This window comes from Gambusia affinis, linkage group LG06, assembly GCF_019740435.1.
Source record: "Gambusia affinis linkage group LG06, SWU_Gaff_1.0, whole genome shotgun sequence".
Classification (NCBI taxonomy): domain Eukaryota; kingdom Metazoa; phylum Chordata; class Actinopteri; order Cyprinodontiformes; family Poeciliidae; genus Gambusia; species Gambusia affinis.
The window spans coordinates 25,703,545-25,724,810 of record NC_057873.1 but is presented as its reverse complement, the minus strand read 5'-3'; the positions used below and the strand labels follow the sequence as shown (position 1 = coordinate 25,724,810).

The 21,266-nt window shown below is 39.0% G+C and overlaps 1 protein-coding gene and 1 long non-coding RNA gene across 4 annotated transcripts in view; one reads left to right on the top strand and one right to left on the bottom strand.

Moving 5' to 3' along the window:
* The window catches only part of cadm1b (cell adhesion molecule 1b), a 245,223-nt gene that overhangs the window by 86,073 nt on the left and 137,884 nt on the right, over positions 1-21,266 (top strand). The gene's annotated exons all lie outside the window — the stretch shown is intronic.
* Positions 13,364-14,996, bottom strand: LOC122832440. Its single transcript, XR_006370844.1, has 3 exons — positions 14,890-14,996; positions 13,712-13,784; positions 13,364-13,530 (listed from the first exon to the last, which is right to left on the bottom strand). It is a non-coding gene; the product is annotated as an uncharacterized LOC122832440 (long non-coding RNA).

Sequence of the window (21,266 nt, the reverse complement as noted above, 5' to 3'; positions counted from 1 at the left end):
GATTGCTCGGGATCACGGAAGTCCTTCACACAGACGCGCATCTCCATTCACTCTCTCTGGATGGCGGTGCAGCATTCCCTGCCCTTTATTATCCTCTGGCCCTCTGAGCCTGAGCCTGGCACAGCGGAGGGGTCGGTGACGCAGTCCCGGGACTTCAATGGGTACAAATAGGCAGAGAAATGGATGAGGGAGCGTGGTGAATCGAGCTGTGTGATGTAACATCCGGCGCTGGAAAGACAACCTTGTCTTTTGATCGGGCCAAGTGGAAAACACTTCACACGGGGGCCGCGGGCTGAATGTGGGGCTCAGTTCCTCCTGGAGCACAGAAAACCTTCACAACCTGCTGGGTTTGTTCTCTAAGACCCCCTCCACACACACACACACACACACACACACACACGCCTCCCCCAAACCCCACCAGCTCAGGCGTTCACCCCGTGAATATTAAGACACACACGGGACAGCCGAGCTCCACGAAGTAGCAAAACAAGAGATTGCAGCCTGCATTTAAAAAAAAATACTCAAAGAAAACGCTGAGCAGCAGAATATATGGGATAATCTCTCCCCCCTCTTCTTCATTTCAAATGAAGCCAGAGAGGGTTAAAGCTCCGTGGCAGTCTGCCGTGCAGAGGAGAGATTGGCTAATCTGTGAAAGCGAGCCCGGCGCTCACTAGAATATTATGCCCCCTGATTTAATGTCCTCTCTGTCTTTTTCTCTTAGGTAAGCACTTTCCTGCTGCTGTGGGGGTCGGGTCGCCAGCCGCGGTGGCTGCCTGTGCGAGGGCTGGGATAACTGATTGAGGTGATGTACTGCGGTGTATCCGCTGACAACAGTGGAGCTGCCGGCCGGTCGCTCTATTTCTTCAACGCGTCGAAGAGCGAAGACGAGGGGGGAGCGAGACGGCTGATGCTCGGAGGATGTGGATTTAGGTTTCTCTCTCAAAAAAAAAAAAATTATGAATACTGTTTGAGTCAGTGAATTGTACTGAAGGGGGACAAAAGTTTTGAATAGAGATCAAACCTTGAATTCCTAGTAACTTAAAAAATAAGCAAAAATGAATAACATCAAATTAGAAATTGAAACTATATATATATATATATATATATATATATATATATATATATATATATATATATATATATATATATATATATATATATATGTACAGCAGCTTAAGGAAATTGTACCTTGTAATGCTTACAGCACATTATGTAATAATGTAACAAAATCAGGCTTTAAAATGTAATCAATACAAAATGAAATCAAATCTGTTGAATCGTTTTGCCTTTAATAAGTTGCAGCCCCACAAACACAAAAACTGCTCTTGGAGAAACATTCCCATCTGCAATGCCCTTTCCTTTATGACAGCAGTCACATGAAGACGTGTGAGCTTTTGTCAGTAAGCTGCACACTGTAACCACGTTTAATCATATTTTCAAATTCACTGATGTTTACTCATAACCTCACTGAACAAACAATGGAGAAAATAGTAAACTTGGCGATCTCCACGATGCGATCAGTTTTGGGGGATTTTCAACTTCATTAATTGGAATTTTTCATAGCAACGGCAAATCCAAACTCTTATTGTGATAAGAAAGTCATCAGGATAAACATCTTCTTTTTTTGTCACATTTAAACTTTCAGAGGATTGTGTGAGTAATCTCTGACTTCAATACAGAAATCAGTTCAAATGAGGTTCTCATTTTAGTACAGGAAAAAAAAAATGTATCCAAACCAACTTATTTGCCCGATTTGTACATTAAAAAAATGTTTATCTTCAATGACATAAGAGCGACACAGTTTATGCAATGTAGTGCTACTGTCATGAAGTGGGGGAGAAGTGGAGGATAAATGCGGTGGGACCCAGGCAGTTGAAAATCATGGTGGTTTAATGATGAAAAACACAAAAATCCAGGCAGCACAGAGGAGCAGAAGCTAAGAGCTAGTCTGGTTTGCTAGTGAGCAGAAATCTTGACTCCATCAACAACAACCCAGATCTTATAGGAAGCAAAGGCATCCTCACCATGTTTGATTGTTATGATTCCTTCCGGTTGTAGTTCTTTAGCCAACGTCTTGTTGTTTTACAGGATGTTGACTCTGTAAATGATTTCTTCAGTCTCCAGGTCCAGCAGCAATCAGGCCAGCATTGACTAGGTGGCTAGTCACTGTTCTTTTATATTTTATCACCCCAGTCAACATCTGATTTTTGACATAAATGTGTCAGAAAAACAAACAAACAAAAAATAAAACCTCAGAAGAAATCTGTTAGGGAGCGAATACTTTTTGCATCACCGACACACAGATGAAAGCGCGATAAGATAAAACAGCCGGCCGTTTCTCCTCCTGCTGCCTGCCGTATATTTTGGGAAACCTTGAAGTTGCCGTAATCAATATTATGACTTTGTAGTTCACTCTCAGGCTCTCCGCTGCCTTTCCGAGTCTTTCACTTTGCTCTCTTGGCTTTATGGATGCAACTTTCTTGTTCTGGCTGCCGCGGTTGTTTTCTGCAGCTGCTGTTTTCAGGTAAAAAGCTCTGATAAATGCACTCTGCACCATCTGCCCAGCAGCTGATGGCAGAGGGACAATGTTAGCAACTTGCTGGGTGGACAAAGTGGAGCTTTTACTGATAAACAGTGGGACGTTCTTTCTTCCCCCCCCCCCCCTTTTTTTTTTTTCCTGGAGGGAGGGAACATAAAAAAAGCTCGTATATCACACTTTCAAGCCTTAGGTATTTGCTAATGTTATTCTGATCTGTGAAATAAAAATGTTTGTTACCCAACCCCTTATTCTGTAATGTGTGAGGTATTTTTAGACCACTACAAAAAGATCTAATGCTTCAGATTTCCCCTACTTATTACAGATTTTACACATTTTTGCATCAAATAAGAGATTTTTTTTTTTTTTTTTTGCTTTGTAGAGCTATTTTTTACACTCAATATGGCTTAAAAAAAAACAAAAAACAGTTTTAGCACGTATGACAGGTAAGAAGGCAGGGGAGGAGAGGGGGTTGCGTTGTAGACCACTTATGACATTGTTACAGCTTTTAGACCGGAGCTGCTTTGCTATAGCCGTGAAGATATTACATCTGACTACATGAATTTACCGCGTGACAAGACGTTGCAACAATCAGCTGACAAGCTAATCAGCGGAGGCTTTAGGAAGACTGCAAAGTTTTCGGCGCCGGCTTCCTGTCAAGACAAATTAAAGCCTCTGTTTGACTTCAAAATGTTAATCAGACTCTGGAGTGTTGCACAGAAATTTCCTTAATGGAGGAGCCTTCTTTTTGGAGTCTCATCAAAAAAAGAAAAAAAAAAATTGCTCAGATAAAATGCTGTAAGATGAATGCCTACATTTGCTCGAGAGCTTTTGGAAACAAAATCAGTGAACGAAGTGGGGATCGTTTTCAGAGACGTACTGATGACCCATTTCTGGTCTCCCGGCTTCTCTGAAGCCTTGACCCGCTGTTGTCGATTTCTCTTTAACTACTATCACACAAGAGGACAGATAAACAGTATCAAGAGTACTTTTTCTATCCTTTTGTATAGGAATGGGAACCAATCTGGTCTCATGTGTATGTGTGTGTGAGAGGAGTGGCAAACAAAAAAGAAAAGGTTTTGGTATTTCTTAATCAGGAAAATGCTATTACTGAATTGTAGTTCTGAATTAGCTTAATTAGCATGATTAGCATTACTAGTTCAGCCAATGATGGGTTACACTGTGAATACCAGCACAGCTTCAGAAACAATGACTTTTGCTTTTGTTGGCTTCAATCTGCACATTTTGCACCAAAATTATGAATTCTATCAAAGCTTTACGTTCTCATGCTGTTCATGCTTGCATATAAGATAAACCTGACATCTTGATTCTCTTTTTTTTTTTTTTTATTCCTTCATTGTGCTAGACAAGGAAGCGTTCTTTTTTTTTTTTTATCCACATGTGAGCATCAAATTAACTTAGATAGTAAAAATATTGGTGAGACTTTCTACAATGTCAAAAACCACATTTCTGCAAAATAAGCAGCATTTTTGATTCAAACCCTCTTTTTGCTGCCTCGTTAGTGAATAAATAGACATACGAGCTTACCCGCAAAGACATTCTTTGTTTATATTTTGTTTATTTAAAAAAAAAAATCATTAAGATTGATACAGTGGTGCTTTAAACACCCATTCAGCCTTCAAGTGTTTCAGGATCCCCTGGTCATTTATGGAACTGATTTAAAAAAAGAACAACCCTCTTTAGAAACGTGGGCCGGATGTTTGTTTTTGTTGCAACATGTTCAGCATTGAGAGGCTGTTTCAGGCCTGAGTTGCTTCTTTGTCGGGCCAACTCCATTTTGAATGACTAGGACAGCCTTTTGCATCGTCCCATTAGGTTGGATCTTGAAGCAAAAATGAACTCGCAGTCGTTGATACCGCGTTTGCGTTGAATTTGCAGCCGTACCAGAAACATGTGAAAACAAAGGTTCCGCCTTGGAACTTTTGTCTGTAAAAAATAAGAAAATCACATCTACTGTTAATCTACTGTTAATTTAATTTTAGTTCATTAATCGAAATGAACGCAGCAAAGTCCTAAAAGCCAACCAGTCTGTGACGTCAACTCAGACGTCACAGACCTGGAATCTTTCCCAACTTTTTTGGATGTAAACTTCTGACTTTAAAGACAAACATCTTACTGATTAGCATGGCATCTAGCAAAAGGAAAGGCTGACGGTAAACGTAACTAACCTGCAATAAAATTATTTTAGTCAAATTTAATGTCACTATAGGAAGTACAGGAAGCTTGTCTTTTTTTTTATGTTTTAGTGTACCTCTTTGTATTTTTCTGGACGATAAATTGTTCCAATAATTATTGTGATAAACAATAATATTGTTGTTTTGAGACAATCTTCAAGAAATGTAATTGTAATGGCATTATAATGCAATTTTAATTTCTAATAAATATTTAACTCTAGAATTTGAAGGCATTTTAAATACCCAAAATAAATAAATAAAACAACAGAAGCAACACATAAAATTAAATGTGAAGTCTCTGTAAAACAAAACGATCCTCCAGGAAAAGGAGCCAGTTGAGTTTAAAGCACCAGATTGAAGACTTTTATCATCCAGTTTTTGGTAGAAAGAAAAAAACGATAAACCACGCAAATGGAAATTATTGAGCTCATTTTAATTTCTGATGTGATTTATTCCTCATCGCGACGGGCCTGTAAGTGTGCGTAAATATCTGGCTTCAGCCGCGCTGTGACCACATCGCACGACGCCGCAGCCAACAAGCCCAAAATGGAAATCAAACACGCTTCAAATGAAAATGGCGACCGTCCGACAGACGGAGTACAGAAGTAGAATAAAGTCAAAGTGAAGCCCCGCTAGCAGGGCGTGGACCTTTTTAGCGGCGCTTGAAATTCCAGCGAGCCCTCCGGTCCTGACACGGAGACGGAGCCGCTTCCACATCAGTGCAGCGGTCTCGCTGCGCGCCTTGGTCTTTGAGGCTCCATTATGCATGAGGCCTGACCGGCCCTTCACCAGCTGTCACCGAGCTGACCACTGAATCCCATCTGGACCCCGGGGGACATCGGCGGCGTCCGTCAGGGGAGGCTGTAAGACGAGCCCACTGGTACGGAAACTCCCTCCACGGATCCCACTTACCGCAACCCCCCCGGCCCCTCTGCCTCCTTACCCTTCCCTCTTAAGTGGAGTTTCTCTCATTCGTGGGTTCAAAAGGTTGGCCCGCTGCTCTGATCTAATAGCTTGAAAGCCGTTTCTCTCTGTCAGAGTCCTGGACGTTTCCAGCTTCAGCTGGCTCTGAGGAAGGAGCATCAAACACATCCTGTGGATTTGATTCTTTTCAACAAATCAGAATTAAAAGGACAGCAGTAAAAACCAGTGTGATAAAAACCTTTTTTTTGTTGTTTTGTAAATGTTCTTGTGTTTAAGCAAATTCTAATAACTGCCTTGTTAAGTTACAGCCAAATGTCAAGGTCTGGCCCATATAACACATGAGCTTAGTGGCGGCATTGTAAAAGGGTTGTAATGGGTTTTTTCTGCGTAGCTGCATTTCGTACAAGCAGAAATGTGGTTACATATTTGTTTGGTGGAAGGAGGTGGGTGGGGGGAGTGAGGGGATAATCCACTTAAAAGAGCATTGCAGAACAGAAAACGGAAAGGGAACACAGGAATTGATTTATTTGCATCAGATAGAGCAGCGTGTTTCACCATTTCTGCTCCAGTGTTTCTCCAGGAGGAAAAGAAAACAAAAATGCCGCCTCACTCAAAGGGTCTGAGCCGGTCTGGATCAGACGACGCCTTTTCACGACCTCTTCGGAAACCTGCGATATTAATAGGTGTTTCTGGGCGGCTCGGTGACTTTATCGCTTAAGATGTGAAGATGCAGGCAGACGGTTGTTGTGAGACGATGTTCAACGGATGTCAAGCAAGAGCAAAGAGAGGTTTTAGCAACAGCAGAGAGCTTGCTGCTTTCTTTGTACGTTGGGTCAAAAACAACTAGATATTGCTTTTTCTTTTTTTTTGTCTTTTGTTTTTTTTGCTATTTCGATGTAATATAACATTGATGTTCCATTTGGTAATACTTTTATTGAATACCTTATTGTAGTTTATTGTATTATTGTTGTCATATAATGACGGAGAATTTCATCAAGTTACTTGCCGATCAAATTTTTAAAACATTTTGCACACCTAATAACATCATAAATGAATGAAATCTTTTAAGTCTGACATAATTGTATTGACAAAATGTGATTTTGAAAGCAAATATTTTGTGTTCGGCCACAAAACTGTTCCGTAAAACATAAATACAAGTAAGTCATTTACAGGAGAATGAAGGAACAGTAAGAAATCTCCAAAGCTGATGAATGCAAAACACTTTATAGGATCTAAAATTACACCCACAAACTAAAGTTTAAAAGTTTTGAACTCCTTAGTGGACACAATGGATTGGACTGCATATGAAGCAACGCTTTCACATAGAAACCTGCAGAGGTTTTAAAGAAAGGTGACATGTTAGTCCTCACTGTTGGTTTGTCGTCTCTAACACATTTAGAAACAAGCTTTGACCTCCGGTGCAGCTTTAAGAACGTCTCGCTCTTCATCAAGTTGCACTTTGAAGGATCTTATCTTCAAAGAAAGTTTCAACTTTCTGTAGATATTCTTGCTGGTCATGTATCACACTTTTTTTTTCTTTTTTTTAGATATGAATCAGTTTCAGATATGCATTAGAGTAAGTGTAGGACTTTTCGCGAGTCTCTTTGAAAAATGTGAGAGAAATTATGAACCTAAAGGTGTGAGGAATGAACTGATGGACACACAAGGCTTTTAATCCACTTTGACGAGTTAGGAGTCGGTAACGATGGGTCCAACCCTACAGATTCTCTGTTGCCCATTTAACCTTCCTCTATTTTTTTTTGTTAATCGCACTATAATGGCTTTACATACTTGAGAAGGTTTTGCATCTTTTGACTGAATCCTTCCAGAAATCTCCGTCTTTTTTAATAGAGCAAAGTTTGGTACCCCGTTTTACTACTTGAGCCTTAAATTCAGCCAGTCATCTCCAAAAAGAGTAAGTCATCTCTCCCTCCTGTCTGTATCGATGATGTAACTGCTTTGATAATCACCACCTGTGTTCGCGAGCGCTGTATTGTCTATTCAGCATGTCTAAAAGTGTCCTTTCTGGAGCAGATGGTGCTGGAGGCAGGAGACCAGCCCCTCTCTCACCTCAATCTGGAAGGCAGGGCTCATCACCGCTTCCAGCCTGGATGGGGATGGAAAAATAAGTTTGCTTAAGGCAAAAAAAAAAAGAAAAAAAAACAGAAACCTCGCGAGCCCGGCAGCTGCGCTTTACGTGCGCATACGTACATCTGAGGAGATGATCTCCTTACGTAACTGTCAGTGTGGTTGTTACGGCAACGTGCTCCCCTCTGATTCCTTTCTGCCAGGGAGCCATATGTTTAAACGAGCCGCCCGACTCCAGCGGCCCCTCAGGAAGTCTATAGATTACTGTTAATAAGCACGTAGCGCAGTGCAAATACACATCGCACACAGTGTGTCATCATCGAAACATTTCAGAAATAATCCTTATCAGCCAGCCTTTGTGTTCCAACATCTGATTAACCGAAATTGCCGCTCCGCAGCTGTGCGGGCTAATTGGAAACGTGACCGGCTCCTCCAAGACATCCCAGCTATCCCTGCTGCTGCTCCTCTTCGGGCTTCACGGGACGCTTCCATATAGCGGGACGCGTTTGTGCGTCTCGGCGTGGGAAAACCGGTTAATAAAAGTTTTCATTGTGGTTTGAAAAGGGGGGATTTGAACGCGGCCGTTTCTGCTCGGTTAGATGGCATTGACAGTAGCGGCGACCCGGTTTGCTTGAAAACACGTTTGACCCAGAGGTTGATGTTTCACACAACAGGAGTGAAGCACAACAGTTAATGCGAAACAAAAGAAATCTGAAGGTCAGAGTCGGTTTGTTTCTTTAGCCCTTCAGAATAGCCGATAGCAACGTCAACCAAAAAGTTTCACAACTCAGATTTTTTGTGTTTGTTGCCCCTCCACCACCTGTTGCTGCGTCGCGGCAGTTCGCTGGCTAAAAGAAAGCTAATAGACATTTATTTACCTTGGTTAGAAAAAAAAGAGGACAAATTTAGCTGTTTTGAAACATTTGTGATGACTAATACCACAGAGTGTAACTGTGTGGGAAACTAAGAATGTCTCTTTAAGGTAATGCATGCATATCAGTTTGAATAATGCATGCATTACTTTAAAAAAAAGTTGGAAAAGCTACGAACAGAATATCTTTTAAGCAGCTGACTGCGGCGAGGCTGCCTGTGCAACAGAAATTAAGCAGCTTATGTTTATGGATAAATACTCATAAAAATGTTGACTTCTACAGCACAATTTATTTTCAAGGAATACTTGTGGAATAATTTAATTTTATTTGCCATCTTTGTGGGTTTAAATCCCACAAAAATGGGACTTGGACCAATAAAGAATATACGAGCGACCCGATGCTGGTAGATGTCGCCGAAAGATGCTTCCTGAAGCGACAGTCGGCAGGTTCGAAACGACGCACAACCTGTGCAAAGACAGCAGACGGCTTTGTTCTGCACCTGAGTGAGTCAGCCATAAAACAACCAAAACTTCACAGCCATGAAACGGCACGACAAAAATGAGCATCGTGGAATAGTAGCTCTGCTTTTACATGTTTGCAAGCCATGATGTTGCTGCAAAGCAATAAAGTCTTACCAAATATTTCTCTCCTGGCTTATAGTGCAAATACACTTGAAATAAGGCTAAACTAATGTACAAGTGACTTTTCAACAGAATTTTAAAGATTCTTTTGAGTAAACAATCAATTTATATTGATGAGAAAGTACTAGTTTCACTGGCAGATTATTTCACTTCTAACAAAACATTTTCCTGTTTTGTAAGTGAAATAATCTGCCAGTGGAATGAGTTTTTATAAATATTAAGGAGTTATTGACTTAAAACAAGCTCCTATGCCTTGCTAAAAAGTTACTCATGAGTTAGTTTTGTCTCATTCAAGCGTGGTAAGATATTTGCACCAGAAATTAGAAGAAAAAATACTTGAAGTTTTGTGGTTTTTTGCGGTGATTTGTGTGGTGCTGATTTTAGTCAAGATTATAATAAGAGTCTCACGTCTGGTTAGCGGCATATTTTAGAAATTCGACGTGTTAACTGCATTCAGTATTCAGCGTTAATTGGTTACGTTTCTTTTGTTCATCTGGCTCCTCTCTCACCAGCCTTTGTTTCTACTGGTGGAGTAGAAACAAAAGCGTTTCCTGTCGGGTTATTTGGTCAGTTTTAATACGCTAGAAATATATAAAACTAAGAATTATGAATGACTCAAGGATTTTTTTTTTTTTTTTGCTGATCTGTGCTGCAGGTCCTCTTCCCACCCTGTGTAAATAAATATTTGCTTGACCTTTCCTCTGAGTCCATTTCACTAATCTTAGTCACTCTTGACACTGTTTTTAACTAATTATTGTAAAGTAATTTATGGCCTTAGGCTCCCATTGATGCTCCACACGAACACAATTACATCACATAAACAAAGGACAACTCATAACCCGCTTTTTACATTTTTTGTTTTACTATTTTCCAAAAATAACATTTAGCTACTATATATTCATATAGTAGCTTTTATTCTTTACGAATCAAACCTAATCCTGCCCACTGAACCCGCTGTTTCAAAAAAGCCGACACTGTTACGACGTTCCTCTGTTACTAGCGAGTAGAAATAACCTTAAAGCATCCGGCACACTCAGCAGTATTTCCTCCATATTCTGGCTAATGAAGTAAAAATATCTGAGCTGGAACTCGTATCATAACTCATCTCCATTCGTCTCCTTTTGTTAATCCAGCTTCCTATTCGTATTTCAGCGAAAGGCTAACTTCAATTAACCTACTCCGCTCACACTTCGGGTGCTGTAGGTCCGCTTTCATGGATATGGACGATATGCTTCATGTCTGCCAGCTATTGAATTTGAATCTCATTCATAATTTTGTTTCTAATATTAAAGGTCACATTAGCATTTGTGTTGATAAGCGGTTGGTATGCAGGGCCCGCAGCACATCCGTTGGTCCTGTTGCATTTGGCCGGCCCTTTTAATTTTTCAGGATAAACACACACGGCGCATTGCGAATTAAAAGAAAATAGGCTCATGTTGGGTCATGGATTAATGCGCCAGTATGGGATGTCAGTTAGAAACGTTTCATTTCAGCTTCACAGTTGATATGTTAGCAGTGATCAGCAACCGAGTGGAAATGCCTTTTAATTGTTTGAGTTGATTAAAGTCTAAAATTTCTCCCTAGTAACTGGAGCCAAATTCTGCCTGTGGTTTCTGTAAAAAAAAAAAATATATAAAATCCAACTTTCAGATCTTTGGATACATTTTAAATGAAAATTTTTTGCAAACTTTTTCCAGGGTGATGCAAGTCTTTTTGAAGCTTTCCATATGTTTTTGTTATTTTTCTTTATTTAGGGAAAAAAAAAAAGAGGCTTCGTTAAACGCAAGGATGAAATATTCATCATCATCTTCTGTATTTGCTTCTTCAAATAAAGACTCGCTGTAGATCAGTGTCAGGCAGCATTTCTAAACAAACAAACAAAAAAACTATACTTTTTAATATTTTGTTCTGTGAAGACACAATTATTTACCAGAAGTCTCCATTTCATCCGACGGAACAGCTATTTTATTTTATTTTTATTTATTTTTTGTCTTAGAGCTAATTCTCACTTCCATTCTCATGGGAAGTCACAGTTAAAACACACAGCCCTGAAATATAGCATGTCTGCCTCTGAATGTTAATGAATCAGGTCTGTTATGCTGCCTCTCGGTTCGACACTATCCCACCTGAGTTACGAACACTCACATTTCTCTAAAGGAACAACCTACAGAGCTGTGAAAACGAATTCGGCTCCTCACAAACTGCGCCTCATTTTGCGTTTTCGCCACACCAGAATGTTTCAGACGATCGAACGGATAACTAATATCAGACGACGATGACTTGAGTAAACACAACAAGCAGCTAATTGAGAAATGAATTTGTCCAAATCAATCTGAATCTATGTGAAAATATAATTGCTCTAATGTTAAATTATGGATTACTGTGATTATTATTATTATTTGGACTAATTATTGCTTGATCTGTGTTTTTATTAGTTTCTGTGTCGTTGATAGCACAAAAAAAAAAGTTTCACACACATTGATGGAATTAAGTCTTCTGTAATTAACTGATTCATTCATTCATTTATATTAAAATTGTTTTGGGCCATTTTGTTGTTTCAGGACCTAAATGACTGCAAAATGCTGTTCCTACCTTATTATCTTTTTTATACACCCTGAGGTCAGACAATGATCCAAAGTCCACCACCGAGTCCACTTTTTAATAGCTCAAAAAACACAAAGGCTTTGGAGAGTCCTAGTCAAAGTCCAGACCTGATTACATTCCTATAAACAGGCTGTTGATGCTCAAAAACCCTCCAGTGTGCAGGAATTAAAATAGTTCCTCAAACAAAAGTGAGCCATGATTCTTTCACAGTGGATACAAAAGACTTGTTGCTATTATTTGCAAAGTTTTGTTGTTGTTGTTGTTGTTGTTGCCAAGCCTGGCACATGGAAGTATTAGGTTTACGTTGGCCTGTCACATTAATCAATAAATCAATCAATCATGATAAATTAGAAATAAGTTCAATCATTTTCAGCTTTATGACTTATAGTTTTTCTTTTCTTTCTCTTCTACCTAAAACTGGATCAAAAAAAGTCTTTGATTTGGTGCTTTGGTCTCAACTGGACCTTTTTTTTTTTGAAGGATAATTTTTCTTACAGAGACTTCATGATTCATTTTATTAGTTGTTTCTGTTCATTTATTTTGAATATTTAAAATGTCTTCCAGTCGCAGTGCTACATATTCATTAGAAATGAAAGTTTATTGATCTTTGACAATGTGTTCTTTTCATTACCATGCCATTACGTTATATAAAAATGGCCTCCAAACAACAACATTATTGTTTATCGCAATAACTTTTGGGACAGCAAACTTTATCACGAGAGGCCTGGGTTTACGGGGCAATTACTTTTACCACGTCTGGTGTTTTGGACAGATTTTCGAAGGAATCATGATTTGAAAACTACACTCTTTGTTAACTCAGTTTATCTTTGTCTGGTTTGACAATCCGAATCTTAGAAGTGAAAATTAAAAATACAACAAAAAAGGAAAAAATCTTTAAGTGGGCAAATGGAAAACAGATCAACAGGTGACAAGATAAGCAGCGTTTTGAATATAAGAGAAAACTGCTGTCTGAATACTCCGTGTTAGATATTGCGCCCAAAGAACTGGTGTGTGGGAGACAAATTGAACTAAAGCAGACCCACTGGCAGCTCAGAGCCTCCAGGTCCCATAACCTTGCAAGTCATTGGAAAGTGGGGCTGAGACTGCAGTAACTGCCACCCAGGAAGAAATAACAGATACAATAACTAGCAGGAAAACATGCAGATTGACAGCGTAAGCCGTTCTCGCACGTTCTCCGCTCTACTCTGTGTTTTTATTTTCCCAGTAAGCTTTTTTTATTGGAGTATCTGCGCTTTCCCAGATCTGGCTGTTACTACAATAAAGTCTTCATGGGTTTTATTGAATGCGTTTGTTTCCTCGCCCCAAGACTTATGGCTTCCTGCAGTATTCAGTCAGTGTGTGTACGTACGTGTTTTCTCTGGCTGTAAGCGCTTACCCTGTTCTGTGTCAGAGCGCACAGAGGCATAGAGTATATGTTTTCTTTTTTTTTTTTTTTTTTAATAAATCAATTTTCACTGGTTGTCAGCACTAAGGCTACTTTCGGCAGCAGTTGATGGAGCTCCGCTCGGCTGTAAGACTCTCTGATCTATCAGCTGTGACGTAATGCTCTCCTCAATCACCAGCTCTGGGATCTGTAAATCAGAGTGCTGCTGCTCTGCGTGGCGCTAATGCCGGAGTCCTGCTCCCAGCTCCACCACTGAGCTCATGTACTGTCCAAACAGCGAGAGAACAGCAGGATAAGTGCCGGACATTTTAATTGCTCCTAATGGCCTCACATATCATCATCTCAATAATGCACTTCCAGCTCCCTCCCCCCCCCAAAAAATAACATAAAGTAGGTTGCTGTAGCTCGTGTTTACTGCACTGCGTGAAAGTTCTCTTTTTCCTTACTTTGTTTCCAAGGAGTCGCACTTTGTTGTAATTGTCCTCTTAACTCGTTGAGGGTCCTTCAGACTTCAGTTGCCTTTTCATTCGTAAAAATTATTTTAAAAAATTTAAAATTATGAAAAATTATAAATGTTACTCTGTTATGAAAGACTGCAGTGTTTGTGTTTGACAACCATTGTGTACAACCTAAATCCTAATCTGTCAGCTGATCGGTTTATCCAGTGGCAAATGTAATTTCAAAGATTGAGAGATCAGAACCACAAGAAGATTTTTTGTTTGTTTGTTTCCGTGGCATGAAACTATGAAGCAGATTGACTGTGCAATTGAAGAAATGTCCAAACATTAGATCATTCAACCTTCTGCATGAATGGCCCACACTAAATACAAGAAATTATCCTGACATGTTGTGGTTGTTTATTATAGCACAATTAGCACCAATATTGTCATTACTATTGTTAATACCATTAAAGCCACTTTTATGGCTATTGTAAACAGATTATTGGACAAACTGGATTAATAAAGAGTCTGAGAGCAAAATGGAGGCATATTGTCACAAATAGGTAGAAATAGTTGTGATGTTGCTGGAGAAGGGGTGGGGTTTAATACTTTTAGATCTGCTTAGACACAAGAAATGTACAGTTGGTAAATTTAGCAAAAGTAAAAATCAGATGTTTACTTCGTGGCACTTAACCAATAACAAATATTTTTATTGTTCATAAAACATAAGATTTCTTCTGTTCTTTTGAAATACTACTTATCTTATACTACTTGCAACTTAAGAATCGTGCAGTTACTGAATTTTGCAGATAAGCGAAAATGTTTTCTTTGTCATTGGTGGTGAATACATTATAAAACAGACATTCAACACTACAGTAAAAATTCAATTTTTACTTTGCGGCAGTTTGTTACCAGAAACTACGCTCATCTCCTAACACCAAATTAATGTTATTGTTTAGAAAACATGAGCTCTTTTGAAATACTGCTTATCTGCTTAGACACAAGAAATTTACAGTTGGTAAATTTTGCAAAAGTAAAAATCAGAGGTTTACTTCAAGGCATACTTTGTTCCCAGAAAACACGCTCGTCTCTTAGCAACCAACTAACTACAAATATTGTTATTGTTCAAAAAACATAAGATTTCTTCTGGTCTTTTAAAGTGCTACTTATCTTATACTACTTACTACTTAACAAGACTTGTGCAGCTGGTGAATTTTGCCAAAAAGTGAAAATGTTTTCTTTGTCAATGGTGGTAAAAATCTGATGTTGACTTTGTGGCACTTGGTTACCAGAAAACACGCTCCTCTCTTAGCAACAGATTAACAACAAATATTGTTATTGTTCAAAATGCATTTCTTGTGCTCAGTTACACATATTAAGATTAGATGCCTTCCATATCATCCATATCAGCAATGACATACTTCTGCTAATGCGCTAATTTTTCATTTAGCGCTTTTGCTCATTTTAAAAACATTTAGCATACTTAGCTAATTTTCTTAGCTGTTTGCTAAACCATTAGTTAAATCCAATTTGAGGTTTTAGTTTTTGGCTGTTAAAAGTTAACAACAGCCAAAGTCAAATGCCATGTTGACATCACAGCTGAATTTGACGCATTAGCACTAAAGTATTAGCTTCTCCTATTGGATGTTGGTGTGGGGCTTTAGCATTAGCATAACTAATATTTATGATTAGTGCTTTAAGGTTGGCGTTTTAGTTAGCTAACTAAAAACCCTATTGCTTGCACTACCTGTTTTTTTTTTCTTCTGTTGTCTCAGGTTCCATCAAAAATAAAACCTACCGCGTTTCTTTTATGTTGGTGTCTCCCTCTGCAAAGGTATCCATAAACCTGCCCTGAATACAGATCCACACCAGATTCAAAGATTTCTCCTGTTTTTGTTTTTTTTTTCTTCAGAATTTGATTTGCAGGGGGGAATAAAAACAACCTTTTCCTTCCACTTCACAGTTATGCATTACTTTATGTTGGTCTATCATATAGAAATCCTATAAAATACGTTGAACTAAAGTAAATGTTTCGTTGTAACATGAAGACATTGGAAATGTTCAAAGGATATGGATACTTTTGTAAAGCTATGTGCATCTTATGAATCCTGAAGTTGTTTGCAGTCTGAAATTACCAATGCGCCCTCCCATAATAAGCAACAATGGACACAGTTGCCTCCATTAACATGAAATATCTGCATCGGTCTGCAGAGAAAGACAAATTGGCTCTCCGTCTTCTTCAGAATATGAGAACATATCAAAGGTCCCATCAAATGGCATATCAGAAAACAAACCTTTGGATGAAAATAATGACACAACTCCGGCGGTTCTCTGGTTGTGGAAAAGCCCAAGCGCATGTTTCAGGTTACCAGAAAGGCAGTAAAAGTGAGTGACATTCTAAAAATGAAAGGCATGTGAGAGGCCTAACCTCTGTAAATCAAGTGCGCTGATCCTGACAGATTTTTCTGGGTTTATAAAGCCAAAATCCAGCGTAAAGAAATAATAATAAAAAAAGCAACATTAGCTGTCAACACACAGCTGAACTAAAAGTCAGCAATTGAATCCAGCCAGCGCCGTTAAAGTTGCCCCGCTCAACCTCCCCGAGCTACTCTCCGACTTTATGATTGCTTCCATCTTTCCTCCCAGTGGGCAAGAATCACTTTGTCACTTTAAACAGATGTTGCTTTTGGCAATATGACTAATGCTCTCATTTTGCTTCCAAGGTGTATAAGCGCTGCAACCCACAAGACAGAGGGGGGACCTTATTGTAGGTGGCGGGGTTGTTGGATAAATCCAAAAGCAGCGATGTGACAGCAAATGTATGAAAGAGATCATGAATAAAGAGAGGAAGAAAAAAAAATCCAGAGAAGTGCTCTGGTAATATTGTACTCCGGTGGCACGGTGACCTCTTTCTGCTTTAAAGGTGGAGGCAGAGCTTGATAAGGAAGGTCAAAACCTGGGATTTATTTATTTACCCATGAGTTTGAGGATTTCCTCCAAAGAATAGCTTGCTGACTTGGAGAGATAATGATTGCCGGAGTTCGAGATGTTTCCCTATCAGGAGGACACACACACACACACCCACACGCCCACGCACACACCCGCGCACACACCCACACAAAAAAGGTAACAAACCCTACAGAGATGTGCAAAGTTCAACAGATGGAGCCGGGAAGGGCAGATGGAACGAGCCGCACCAGTCCTCTCACAAAGGGACGCTGTACTGTAAACGTCAGCACAAGAAAGTCAAACTGGGGGGAGAGAGAGAGAGAAAGGACAAGACGTGAGGGTTTGAAGAGGATCCTCTCTGAAGGATTTAAGGTTTAGAGCAAGGAGTTTGGAGGATTATTGGCATGGTCAGGATTTTTCAATGAAATACATGATCTTCTAGTGCTACGGGAGTCGCGGCTTAGAAGCAGAGAGGCTGATGTCAGGTCGGTCAACATTTTAAAGAAAAAGACAGACTACAGCCTCCTCCAAAAAGGGAGGGGACTAAAGAAAATTCAAGGAAAAGAGTAGCATAGGGTTACAGTCGCTAAAAACTAATGGCTACAATCGGAGACAGAGTAAGAATTCAGATGAAAAGAAAAGGGAATTAATTTCAAAAGCAGGGTTTTGCAAATATATAAAGTGGGTCTGTAAAGTCACAGATGTAAGGACTGAAACAATGGAAGCTAACAGCTGAGAAGGTATTTTTATTGCCTAGTGTTCACTAAAGTCAGCCTAGTGTTGACTTTTGTGAACACCAGGCTGAGAAATGCAACTCAGATGTTAATAAAACAATAAAGGTCAACATATAAGGTTGACCCCAAGACAACGCCACTGAAAGTGTTTGTGCACAAGACGGCACATTTCCCTGACTATCAGTCTCATGCCCTCCTGCAAACAGATGCTTCTGATTTTTCAATGTAAAACCTTATTCAAAAAAGCCGATTCCTGAAAAGTTCCCCTAGTTCCACGTCTCATGAAACATGTTAACATGTTACGTCGCTAATTTCACACCGTCTGACGTTTTCAAACCTTTATTTCTACTAATTCTGATATATATATATATATATATATATATATATATATATATATATATATATATATATATAAATATGTAGGCTGCACCATTATACTAGCACAAACGAACCTTTAATAGTGAGTGAAACAAAGTTACAACTTCAATGTGACCTACGATAGAGCAATGAAATAAATCAGAAATATATTTAAGGGACAAGTAAAAACACAAACTGAAACACTTCGTCACGCACCTATTCAAGGTTTGGCACTCGGAGACCAAAGCCATGTATCCAAGGTTTATCTGTTTAAACCACAAAAATCTGTGTTGCATTGAACGAAGGCGAAAAACAAAACAAAACAAAAAAAGAAAAACAAAGGAAAAAGCAGCTTGTGAACTCCCCTAAACCTCCCTAAATTCTCTCTGCATTACTTTGAGCACCAAAATATCAAATTGTTGAGCACTTACACAAAAAGCTTCCCTGCACTGTAAAAGGCCGGCCATTTTTATTTCATTTTTTTTTTTTCACAGACCCCACGTCTCGCATTTCGTCGTTCTTCTTGTTTGTGACTCCAGCTTAAAAGCATTCATCTCAGGGCTGCTGTGGTGGCGCAGGGGCAAAGCACAACCCACATACCGAGGCCTTAGTTCTCGTGGCGGCGGTCGCAGGTTCGATTCCCGACCTGGTGACATTTGCTGCATGTCTTCCCCCTCTTTCCTGTCAAACTACTTTCAAATAAAGGCCACTAGAGCCAATAAAACCTTTAAAAAAAAGCCTTCATTGAACATATAACTCAATCCTAAAGCAGAAAAGCTAATAGGCAACATGGATTTCTCTGCTCGTGGCTCTCTGGTCTCAGAATAAGTCCCTTAACAAGGTACCGGTGCCAGGTCAGTTTAGCTCTGTTGACAACTCAGATGGGTCGTCTTATCATATCAGTTTTGCTTGCTACCCACTGTGCTTACCTCCACCTGTCAAATCTCAGTGAAAATCTTCATGACAAAGCAAACTACTGCCAGTTACCAGACCCTTCCTCACTGTTTTGACACTGTGATTGCCTCTGGGTCTGTACCCCTGATGCAACATTCGGTTAGTTTTGGCTATTTCCATACGAGTTTCTCTCTCTCTCTCTCTCTCTTTTTTTTTTTTTAACAAATCTCGTGCTCTAACTGTTTAACGTGTCTGAATTGTAATCTACTGCCAAAAACACCTCCCATCTTTATGCAACAGGAGCTTACAGTGCTTATATTTGGGCTTTTAAGCTGATATTTTCTGCGCGGCATTGATCCCCAAATTAAATTACGTGCGGCTTCGACACCTGGAGTGCGCCGAGTCGCTGTTTGATGATGACCCCCATTTCAGCAGAGGGTAAATGCAAAGAGGTTTTTGCACACCTGAGGATATGTTGGTTTGTGCTGCAGCCTTTTTACCTTTTGTTGCACTTAAATTTCATCATATTGAAGTGATGCAACGCCGTGATAATGACTAACAATTGCACATTATTTTCTTTCTTTCTCTTTTTCTAAAGGCATAAAAGTGATGTTGAGTTCAAAATTGTAAATCGTTAGATCACTTGTTGCTTTCCAGTCTGACATTTCAACATATAATTGCCAAGGCCGGTTTAGGGTTTCAATAATTCTTATGGTTTCGGAACATAGGAAAGACGATGAACATTATTGTTTATATTATGAAAACAGAGTCCCTCCGGTACAATGCCAAAAAAACCGTCGCTATTTCATAGTGTGTTTAAACACACAGCAGTTGAATCAAATCAGATTCCTCATAAAACGTTACAGCTTTCTGTTAGAACAGTCAGAGCCTGGTCATCCTGACACATTTTAAATTAAGAGCTGAAATATTTTAAGGTTTATAACATCAAGCCTGCACTCATGTCTAGTTTTAAATGCTCACAGCATCCTGCCTGCAGTCATTATCAGTGGTAGTGGTTACGTTTTCAACATGAAGTGCATTTCTTTGTATTAATCAGAGTTGTATATTGTGACACTAGACACCTCAAGGAGTACTAATGATGAGTTTTGTGTTGCTTAGTATTTATTAGCTCAGTTATGCTAGGTTTATAGAGTATTGCCATGACCTAACTAAATGTGAATTCTTTGTAATTGAAATAAATCTTTTCATGGCTCTGTTTAAATCTTATTGACTAGATATTTAGGCCCATGTCTGCCTGATGTGTGTAAATATAATATTTTATTATAAAAGCTGCTCTGACATTCTGGGAAATATATAACTTTCCTACGCATATGATCAAATCACGCCTCTTCTCGTTCCCATTTTGAAAACTGGGGAAGAGAAATGGGCCTTCATTTCACATCATATCCAAATAAATCATGGAAAAGTGATTAAAAGTCTTTCGAAACTGTAGTCAATTTAAAAAGAAAAAATATGGTTTTCTAAAAAGGCTCCAGTCAGATAAATTTTATAGGAGTTGTGAGAATAACTAGTAATTTTTTTAAGCAATTATTTTGTGTTTTTACAATAGCTGAATATACTATAAGTAAGTAAACAATGGTTGGATTTAAAAAGAAACAAAAAAGTCATTGCGCAATATATACATATATATATATATATATATATATATATATATATATATATATATAGAATTTTTTAGGCTTTTTACACATCTTTACTAGTTAGTTATTGAAAATGTTTGGCACTATTTATAGTTTTTCTATATTAGTCATTTGATCTGACTGAAATAATGTCTGAAAGTCATTTATTCTCATCTTTTCTATCTTGTTCTTCTCCTTTTCATACCAGCCCACAATAAGATTTCTATCAGATTTCTATCCACACATCGGGGATGGCTATCAGACAGAACCTCGATAGTACACACCACTTAGAGTGAGTAATGAGAAGAAAGAAGAGCTGCTTGAGAGACTCTGGCGTAAAAAAAAAAAAAAAAAAAGTTATTAAAACTTAAGGAGAACTAAAACTACAGCCGTGACCTGGACAGGATCCATCTAAAGGTGTTGCTGTCCTTTCAGACCAAGTACTTCTCACATCAGTGAGCAGCGTCTGAAATGCCCAAGGTCCTGGAAGATCCATTTAGGTCTCATATACACCAAATAATATATGTGCGCACACAATACTGTCTTGTAAAAGGAGATCAATAACAATAATCTTTCAGGACCTCTGGGCTTTCCTGGCAGTTTTGTTGGAGGGCAAGTTAACTTTATCGTTGTTACTGAGACTAATGTGTAAATCCCAGCTCGACTTTAGACGACTGCAGCTTCTGCACAGCTGAAAGCCTGGCGTTAGACATGCTGGACCTTTAATCAATAACGGTGGAATATGAAATGATAACGATTTCCTTTTGTTTCTACAGTTAGTAAACTACATAGATTTGATTTTATTTTTTCCGTCGAACACCACAATGGGATAGTAGAAGCGCTTTCAAAACCTATGGTAGAAAACAGAACGCTGCCAAAGTAACAACATCCGTTACCAAAATAACGACAAAGTCCTATTTGGGATTCTTTGTGATAGTCTAACACAAAGCTGAAATTGTGAAGTGAAAGTTAAATTGTCAACCTATT